General features: G+C 49.2%; 1 long non-coding RNA gene across 2 annotated transcripts; it reads left to right on the top strand.

Moving 5' to 3' along the window:
• The first annotated feature begins 122 nt into the window (after positions 1-122).
• Positions 123-4954, top strand: LOC136378791 (uncharacterized). 2 transcript variants are annotated; one of them, XR_010746639.1, is made up of 5 exons: positions 123-931; positions 2124-2376; positions 2620-2747; positions 3841-4069; positions 4405-4954. It is a non-coding gene; the product is annotated as an uncharacterized lncRNA (long non-coding RNA). The 2 variants fall into 2 exon arrangements; XR_010746640.1 differs by lacking the exon at positions 2620-2747.
• Positions 4955-10177: the final 5223 nt, after the last annotated feature.

The following is a 10177-nucleotide window of genomic DNA, read 5'->3' as shown; positions in this document are numbered from 1 at the left end:
GAAAGGAGGGATACTTAACAGTGAATGCAGTTTGTGTGACCTGCAGGTCCTCGTGGTCTCATTCTTAGAATTCTCGATAAGAAACTGCACTGTGTCGTAGCTCAGAGAGGCCCGGACCTTCTTGGCTCCACACTTGTCAGGAGCGTGTCCTTGGTCCTGGTACTCAGCATCTCTGAACCTCAGTTTCCTTGTCTATAAAATGGGCAGACATTGTTAGGTGTGAGGTGTATTGTTAGTCGGGGTTCTACAGAGAAACTGAACCAACAGGATATATATATATAGATGTATTATGTGGTAACATATGTTTATATATAAACCTTTATGTTTATAGATGTTATAGATGTTATAGGTATCTACATATAAATTATAAATATATATTTTGATACCATATATATGATAACACACACACACAGAGTTTAAGGAATTAGCTCACACGATGGCAGAGGCTGGCAAGCTCCGAATCTGCAGAGTAGGCCAGCAGGCTGGAGACCCAGGAAAGAGTTGCAGCTCAAGTCCAAAGGCCAGAATTCCTTCCTTGCTCAGGAGAGATCAGTCTTTGTATATTCAGGTCTTGAACTGATCAGATGAAACCCATCCACCTAATGAAGAGTAATGCGCTTACTCCAAGTCTATTGATGTAAATGTTCATCTCATCCGAAAAATAAATATCTTCAGAGAAATATCCAGAATAACGTTTGACCAAATACCTGGGCACCATGGCCAAGTTGACACATAAAATTCACCATTGCCTAAAGATTAAATCAGGAACCCTTGAAAGAGTGCCTGGAAAATGAACTGCTTGCTAAATGGTAACTGCTCGTAAGAATTCGACTCACTAAATATCTTAGTGTCTGCCAGGTTGAGGGCAACAGGTCCCGACGGTTCCTGAATGATCTGAGCATCGAGCTTGCCCTGCTTAAATAAGACCAAGGTGGGAAACATAAATCACTGTAAGCACCTTGGAGATAATGGGGACACTGGCAATTTGTTCACTCCTCCTGACCTCGGTTCTCAGGTGGTCATATGTCTGATTATTATTAAGTAAGAGACTGGGAGGCAGAGGGACACACTCCCACATGTGCTCTGACCAGGATCCACCTGGCAAGCCCCCTACCAGGTGATGCTCTGCCCAACTGGGGGGTCACTGCTCCGTTGCTCAGCAACTGAACTATTTTTAGCACCTGAGGCAAGGCCACGGTGCCATCCTCAGCACCCAGGGCCAATTTGCTCAAACCATTCAAATCATGGCTATGGGGGAGGAAGAGAGAGAGAGAAAGAGAAGAGGAAGGAGTGGAGATGCTGATGGTTACTTCTCCTGTGTGCCCTGACTGGGAATGGAACACGGGACCTCAACATGCTGGGCTGATGCTCTACCACTGAGAAAACCAGCCAGGACTTCATATGTTTGTTGAACTAGGCTTTGACAGGTACAGAAGTGTCTGACAGGAGAGGTAGAGACTTAGCCAGGAAAAAAAAAACAAAAAAAAAAACCAGAAAGGAAACCACTTGGGAGGAGACTGCAGCCATTTACCAAAGGACATGGCACAGGGCAGGACGCTCGCCAGAGGCTGGCCAGGCTGCTGCCAACAGAAGAAAGAGGGGGAGGAACTTCTGGGTAGATTTAACATGACAATGTCCCGTACAGAAACTGCCACATTACAAATTCTAAATTATTGCTGCTACCCAAGTCTAACTCATCAGCACACTGGCACAAAGGTGGATTAAAGTCCCCAATCATTTCAGTGTCTAAACGTCCCTTTACCCCATGCAGAACTCCGGGTCCAGCAGCTCCTGGCTTCATCCCAGACCTCCCCCCTTTCCCCATGAGGTTCCAGCCACACGGGCGTCCTTGGGGACACCAAACAGCTCCCACGCCACAGCCTTTGTACACATTATTCCTTCCAGCAAATATGACGACTCTTTTCCAGTTTTCCTCAAGTCCGCCCCTTCCCAGCTTGGGGTCTCTGCTTAGACAGCACCTCCGCAGCGAGCCTCCCTGCCCACCCACCCACACGTCCTCATCTTCCACCCCCCCCCCACATCAGCTCCGGCGTCTTCCTCCCAGGCACTTACCGCATGTTGCGATCTTGCTTTTTTTATTTGATATTGTCCTTCTCTTCTAGGACACTATGAGCTCCATGAGGCAGAGACCAGGACTGTCCTGTGCACGCAATACTGCGACACCCAGACAGGAACATAATTAACTATTTGTTGAATGAATGAATGAATGAATGAATGAATGCGTGAGGGAGGGAGCATACTTGGTGTCTCTGAGCCTTAACAAAAGTCTTTCTTTTCAGAGCCTGCAATGATCTCTGCTATATCAATGGTCCCCGAAGGGTGTGCTAGGAGATAAGATGACAACCACTAAGATTTGTAAGTCTGTTCCTCTTAACCCGGCGTGAACTCAATTCCATTAGCGTCTGTCTCCCAGACTTAACTATCGATACCATCTGGCTCCCAACTCCAGGGTCTCATTAAATGAGCAGTAATAATAAAATTAATTGCCAAAGAGTAGAGGAGATTAAGGAGACAACAATAAAACAATGTGGCCAGCACAGGGACTATTGATTTTGCCTGTAGCTTGCTGGTGTATCGATAGGTCGTTTTGTTTCTCAGATTCACTAGGCTGCAACAGACGTCCGCACTGGGCACGCAGAGCAGCCCCTGGTTAGTGCTGAAAGGTGACGGTCTGAACAGGCTTCGGCAGAGTCCCCGTCATGTCTGGCAAGCCTAGGAGATTGAATGTAAGCCTCCCACTGAAATTCAGGCCATAGTGATTTTTTCATTATTCTTTTTCCTGTGTGCAGGAATTGTACGACACTCGTCCCCAGCAGTTTCCTGCTCTTCCAACAAGAGTTACTTAAAGTTTTTTTTTTTAATTATGTGGCACTAAGCGAGGAGAGTTGTATACCTTTTTTGTTGTTGTTAAGTAGTTCCTAAAAATGTATATAAAATTTATTATAGGAAGCTTAAAGAGCAATTGGGAAAAGGTTCAATAAAGATGGGTGGATATTCCTATCTTAGACTAATAAGAATCTTTGCTTTCATCCTTATTGTTTCTCTTGAGATTTTTTTTTTTCATTTTGAGCTTTTTTTTTTTTTTTTTTTTTTTTTTTTTAATTTAAGTGAGAGGAGAGGAGATAGAGAGACAGACTCCTGTGTGTTCCCCAACTGGGATCCACCTGGCAACCCCTGTCTGGGGCCGATGCTTTATCCATCTGGGGCCATGCTTCTAACTGAGCTATTTTTAGTGCCTGAGGTAGAGGCTCCATGGAGATATCCTCAGTGCCCAGGGGTTAATGCACTCAAATCAATTAAGCCATGGTTGCAGGAGAGGAAGAGGGAAAAAGAGAAAGAAGGGGAAAGAGGAAGAAGAGGAAGAGGGGAAAAAGAGAAAGAAGGGGAAAGAGAGAGAAGGGGAAAGAGAGAGAAGAGGAAGAGGGAAAAAGAGAAAGAAGGGGAAAGAGGGAGAAGGGGAAAGAGGGAGAAGAGGGGAAAAAGAGCAGATGGTCACTTCTCCTGTGTGCCCTGACCAGGAATCGAACCCAGGACTTCCACATGCCGTGTCGACACTCCACTACTGAGCCAACTGGCCAGGGCCTGGGCATCTTTATAGTACTATTAGTTGAGAAAAATCACCAAGCTTAGAACAAATGTAAACCAAATCTTCATCTGATTAATAAACCACAAATTGTGCAACTATGTTCCAGTTTTTTTTGTAATAGCATGGTTTCTAAACTACTGAACTCCACTGTCAAGATGCACCTTGATTGCCTATAATCCCAACCCTTCCGTGTTCCAGAAATGTCAATAGTATTGTCCCTTTAATTTTTTTAGGAGATGATGTTTATTTGCAAGCAAGATAGTATCAGAGGTTCTCAAAGTGTGGTCACTAGACCTGCAGCTTCAGCACCACCTGGTGGTCTGAGCCCACCCCAGACCTACTCCATCAGAAACCCAAGGGAGAAGACTCGGCCATCGGGGTCTGCCGAGTCCTCCTGGTGATTCCGGTGCTCACTGAGGGGTGAGGACCACTGGTGTAGGGCAGTGATTCTCAAACACAGAGGTGAGTTTGCCCTTAAGGACACGTGTCAATGTCTGGAGACATTTTAGGTCGTCAACAACTACGAGAGAGGGTGCTATGAAGCATCTTGTGGTTAGAAGCCAGAGACTCTGCTTAATTAACATCCTACAATGCGCAAGATAGAGCCTCGTAACCAAGGATCGCCTTTCCAAAACTCAACAGGGCCACGGTGGAGAAACCGTGGTTAGAGGCCAGAACCTTTCAGCAGCAGCCTGAGTTTTAACTACGGCTTCCTATTCCTTTTCACTTATTTTTGTTTGTTCGTTTGTGGCGTTATATGTCTTATAGAAATTGCCATTTTTGTTTTAAATTCACAGAAATGCACTCACAGCGACCCAAATGGCCAGGAAGGGAAGGTTCGTCGGGGTGTCCTGACCAAAGCTCGACCTTCCTTTCTTCAGGGATGGCACGATCCAAGCGCGTCTGAGGGGACAGCCCGGGCAGCGGTCTCGTTCCACGTGTCTCCGCTCTAACCAGGGAGGGTTAGGGAACCACCTCTCCCGAGGGTGTCCCTGGAGAACAGGACGGACTGCGCATTAACTCAGGCGGACCTGATGCGGAGGCAGGCGGGCGGCGGGTGCTTGGGGGAAGGGAACGGAACTTCCTTTCTCTGAGCGCAAAGCTCTTCGTCCAAGGCAACCGCCTTCCCAGTGGGAACACGAAAGCCTCCTCTTTCCTCTCCTAGGGGGGAAAGTGTGTCACTTCATTACAGAAGGAGCCGAAGAGGAAACCCCAGAAAGAAGGGGCCTTCACCCGGGATTCTGGGGCTGGAACGCAGAGAGCTCCGGGAGCGGAAGGAACGCCGTCCTGACCTGGAAACCACCCTCACGCGGAATGAGCTTCTCCTGCTCCCTGACGCTCCAAGGACAGCGGTGTAGCTGGGCTTGCGGGGCTGGTGGGTAGAGAGGGGGAGGTCTTCAGGGAACAGGGGGTGCTGATGGGGGTGCTGGGCCTCCCAGGGAGGTGGGCTGTCAGGGAAACCCGCCCCAGAGCCACAGCTCCCGGGCGCCCGCAGTTCTGGGTCACCGAAGACACGTGGCTCGGGGGAGAGCGTCCATAAATTGCCTGATCCGCCTAAAGGAAGCTGACGGCGGTCTTGAGAGGAAGCCCGTTTCTGGAATAATCCCCCGTGCGGCAGGACCCTGTAACGCCCAGGGAGCCGGGGGCAGGGATGGGGGGTGGACGGCCACTTCGCAGGGGTATTACGGGTCTCAGGAGCTTTCTCCCGAGGACGGGAGAAGTGAAATGGGAGGCGAACGCTCTCTCCATCAACCCAGAAGGCCAGTTTCTCTTTTGTTCTTCACGCATCCCTGAGAAAGACGGACTAGACATCAGAGCCATTTGCCAGCGACGAAGTGGACACAGGGAGACAGTGAGGGGAGAACGGACACAGGGAGCCAGCCGGGGGCAGGGCAGAGTGCAGAGGAGACAGGGACGGGGACTCCTCACTTCTAACGACCACGGGGATGGGGGTGACAACGCTCCTAGGGAGTCGGGCCTGGAAGCGTAGTGTGCCCCTCCGCCTTTATGTAAAAGCAACAGGCAGCATGAGTGTGGGCTTTCCCTTGCGTCCACACAGAGCCATTGTGAACACGGCCCCCCACCTCAGACCCAAACCAACAAACGAGAACAAAAAACTACAAAAGCTCTTAATTTGGGAGCTTAGTCAGTTTTGCTAATTTTTCAAATAAAAAACCCTCTACAGTGTGAAGCATGCCCTTCAGGGTTGAGGGTGGGAAGGAGCCATCGAAGATGTGCCTCAGTGCCCCCCCGACACATGCACACACGTGTGCACACACAGATGCATGTACAAGCATGAACACATGCTTGCATGTGTGCCTACACATATACACAGTGCACATCGGCGGGCACACGCACACAGCACGCACATGTATGTACACGTGTGCGTACGCATGCACACACATACACACGCACACGGCGCACGCACACACACATGCATACACGCACACATCCCCTGAGCCCCAGCAGGAAGTCCCCTGCCTTCTTATCTGAACAAGGATGGCTCCTGGAGGTGGTCGGCCGGTGTTCATTTTTCCTGGCAAAATCTTCCCTGACATGTGGGGTCAAACTCTACAGAGCAATCACACAGTAAAAGGTTTTGCCCAGAACACAGAGACTTTAAACGAAGTGACTGAGAGACCCACAGACACAACAGCTAACGTTGCGAGAGTGTGGACAGCTGCCGGCACAGGCCCAGGTGTATTTCAGAGTCAGGTCCTGCACCCGGGCGAGCTGGCTCCAGTGTGTGCTCCCACGCTGTCGCCCCTCCTCCCTGCTCTCCTGACACCTGCCTAAAGTCCCCGTCACAGTCCAGAGTGACTTGGGACCGCACACATCTTGGACTTGCCTCTACCTGTGGACACGAAGGTCCCAGACCGCAGGGTTGGGTACACCCAGGCACAGTGAGGATACAACCTGGGTGTCTGAGTGCACGAGTTAGTGGAGTGGAATGAAAGGCCAGGCCTGTGTCCTACAAGAGCTCCTGGGCCAGTGGGTGACAGACCCCTCTCCTGTGACCATGCTTTCTCGTAGACAGGCTGCAAGGGTCGCTGTCAAGTTCATGAATCAGGTCCCAAACTCCCATGGGGAAGGGTGGGAAACCCCTGCCCGGGGGGGACAAGGAAAGAACCGGATGGTGTTTAATCAGGGGTGGAGGGCGAAGAGATACGCAGACCATGATGGGGACTGAGAATCACAGCTTTCCTACCAGAATGCCCCACCGAGATCATGGCCCAAGTGTGTAAGGCGCTGAGCCTTCATTGCTGAGTGGCTCGGTGGGACCTGGCCGGGACCTGTGGCTTCCAGACCTCATCTAGCATCAGGTGAAGCGCAGATGGTTCTGTTTTCCACGTGTGCCATGAGGTAGCAGCATTAGGACGCCCTTCAGGACAGAGCTGCCAGAGGCTGCTCTGGGAGTACAGAACCAAGGCAGGCTTCCTGGAGGAGGTGATTCCTGAGTTGGACCCTGACTGTAGAGTAAGAGGTCATCAGAAAGGCAGGTGGAAGAGACTGCAGACCAAGGAAAGGCCGAGGGTGGTGACAATAACAAAGGCTAACGTTCACTGAACAGTCACAAAGTGCCAGCCAGGACCTAAGAACCTCTCATTATCTCATTTAATCCTCTCAGTCCTCTGAGGGAGGGGGGTCACTTTACAGATGAGTACATCGAGGCACAGAGAGTTTAAGTAACTTTCCCAAAGTCACACAGCCAGCAAACAGTGAAGCTGGGATTCCCAGCCAGCACCTATGTCCTACCGTTCTGAATCACAGCACCACACCTGTTAGAAAATCCACTGAGGCTTAAAACAACAGGGGCGGGGGCCCAGGGGGGAGGCAGGACACACAAGCAAAGTGGTTTTCCTGTAGTGTCGGCAGGAGAAATGGGCTGGGAAGGAGACACAGTGTTCAACTCAGGCCAGGAGAGCGGCACCGGCAGTTGGCACGGGGTCTGTGACTGCTCGGTGTTTCTGGAGTGTGGGAACTAGTCAGAGACAGGTAGGGGCCAGCTGCCAATGTCATAAAGTTGACATCCATCATGAGCAGGGACGGCACACATCCTCCCGAGTGTTGGAAGGGAACTCTCAGAGCAGGGTCGAGAACCAGGAGCCCGGGAGGGGGTGGGGGCAGCGCTCAGAGGGACGTGTGTGGGAGGACGCTGCTGTAATCCGACACAGTGGGAGGCCACAGGGCACACGGGCATGCTGGTCCTGTGATCGCTGGCGGTCAGTCAGGATGTTCTAGTCTCTGCGTGGAGAAGTCAGCTCACGTAACTGGGAACCTAATCTCTGCAGGAAAAAACCCGACCGAGCTAAGGAACGCTCTTTTGTTCCCTCTCAGAAGAATGACAACAACACGGACGATTCCTCCGCTATTTAATTCGTTATCGCACTCACGGAAACCAAGCTGCGGGCTTGTCAGCAGCCGTGGACAGGTATACGGCCCCTCGGATGAGAGGTACTTCAATACCTGCGCCATTTCCACGAGCGACACCTAAGATAATGACTAATGTGTTTTCACACAAAAGAAAAATCCCAGAGTCGCCGTGCAAAAGAGCTACCAGACAAGGCAGGGTAAAACGCCGAACGCTGTCCCTCTCCTGTACACACGAGTGCCGAGTCATCGTCTAAGTGCCGGGTGTACTATCGACGGAGAATTCCTTTAGCTGCTGCTGCTGATTTATGCACACAGGCCTTATGTCTTCAACCAACAAACGTACCGTCAGTGGAAATATGAATACATGGACAAACGCTTAATGAAGGGGCCCAGCCAACAGTTACACCAATTCTCATCTTCTGGGAGGTTTTCAGTTAAATGTACCAGTTTCCTTTAAATTTCCTGCTTGAGTCGAGGGTGAGGGCCTGGAACCGTCATTTCCTGCCGCACAGTCAGTCGTACGTGGTGCTGGGTGCTTCATTGTCCCAGGTCCTGCGGAGATGACAGAAGCCTGTCCCTGGTGGCTTCGAAGAAGGCCGACATTCTAGTTGCCATGGTGAAATGGAAGCATCCTCCTCCCGCTGACAGAGAAGTTTTGAACATGCCTTTCATTGACAATTTTTGTCATGTAAATTTGATCCCATCCGTTTTCAGCATCCAATGCCCTGAACTGATCCCCGCTATTGACCAAGGTCCCCTTTGAGGCCATTAATGGGATTTTTAAGTAAATGACAGCTTTTGTTTGAGCTCATTCCCTGCCAGCAGCGTGAACATTGTCGGGGGTCATTTTAACTGAGCTGCTCAGACAAAAATTTAAAAAAAAACCAAAAACTTTTCACTTGGTTTTCAGGCTTCTGTAGTTTTTCTCATTAGGTGATCTTTTAATAGCTTCCTTCTAAAATGTTCTTCTGCAAGCCACTGAGTTAATAGTCTATTCAAAGCTGAAGAAAACTAATTATGGACATTTCAATTGCCTTAGGTACTGCCAGCCTATCTCTTTGGGGTGACGACCCCACCTCTTCCAGAGAAAGCTGGGACCAGGCGTGTTCAGTAAGAAAATCTCCCCAGCTCTCTACCAGTGCCTTTACTACCCGTAATATTTAAGTAAGCATATTGGCTTCTCCCCAAACTAAGGAGTAAATATAATATTTTATGTTAAGGGTTCTAGGTTCATGTATCTCATGTCTTATACTAATAATTCCTAGTTGCTATACATTTATGAAAAAGCCTCATAAGTTATTTGATCATTTACACACATTTGTGGGAATCAAACCATGAAGAATTTTCCGAAAGGCAGAAAAATTCATGCACAAAGATACTCGTCCCACTAACCAACGTTTCAATGACCAATGTTATGAAGCTCGTTGGAGGTTGACTATTATGCAATTATGAATACAATGTTCAAGAAGACCATGATTATAAAGAAGGTATCTTTGATAAAATATGCAAATGGGAAAATTATACAAGATTGTGTACATGGTATGAGGACATTAGGTAAAATTTTTGAAAGAGAAATAACACATGCATAGGGAAAATACAGACTTGGGGAAAAAACCCGAAATGTTAGCTATGATTACCTTTAGAAGATGGGACTATTTACATTCTTTCTACTTTTATGCCACTAGCCCCAAAATTTTCTATAATACCCATAAAATAGTTTTAATGGGACAATATATGAAAGAGGAGAAAGAGGAGCACCCAATGGAAACGAAAGCAGTGGGGGGCACCTCTCGGGGTCCGTTCTGGGTGATTTCCTCGCAGTCAGGAGTGGGGTGCTGCCCACAGCTGGGGTTCCCGGTGAGCAAGCAGAAAGGATGCTTCCCTGTGGCCTCCTCTAAGCTGAAAGGGGAACAGCTTCTCCTAAAAAGAGGGGGGTCCGCTTACAACAGCACGTTTTAAAGTCTGACCGGATTTGGGAGACTTTTAACAATATGCCAACTAATTAGTCACCTGATGAAGGAAGGAAGGAGGGAGGGAGGGAGGGAGGGAGGGAGGGAGGGAGGAAGAAAGTAAGGAAGGGAGGGAAGGAAATAAGAAAGGAAGAAAGAAAGAAGGGAGGGAGAGAGGGAGAGAGCAAGGGAGCGAGCAAGGGAGGGAGGAAAGGAAAAAAGGAGGGAGGAAGGAACTGGATAGTTG

The sequence above is a fragment of the Saccopteryx leptura genome, chromosome 7 (genome assembly GCF_036850995.1).
Source record: "Saccopteryx leptura isolate mSacLep1 chromosome 7, mSacLep1_pri_phased_curated, whole genome shotgun sequence".
In the NCBI taxonomy this organism is placed as follows: Eukaryota; Metazoa; Chordata; class Mammalia; order Chiroptera; family Emballonuridae; genus Saccopteryx; species Saccopteryx leptura.
Note: the sequence above shows the minus strand (reverse complement) of the source record. Positions and strands in the feature narration are given on the sequence as shown.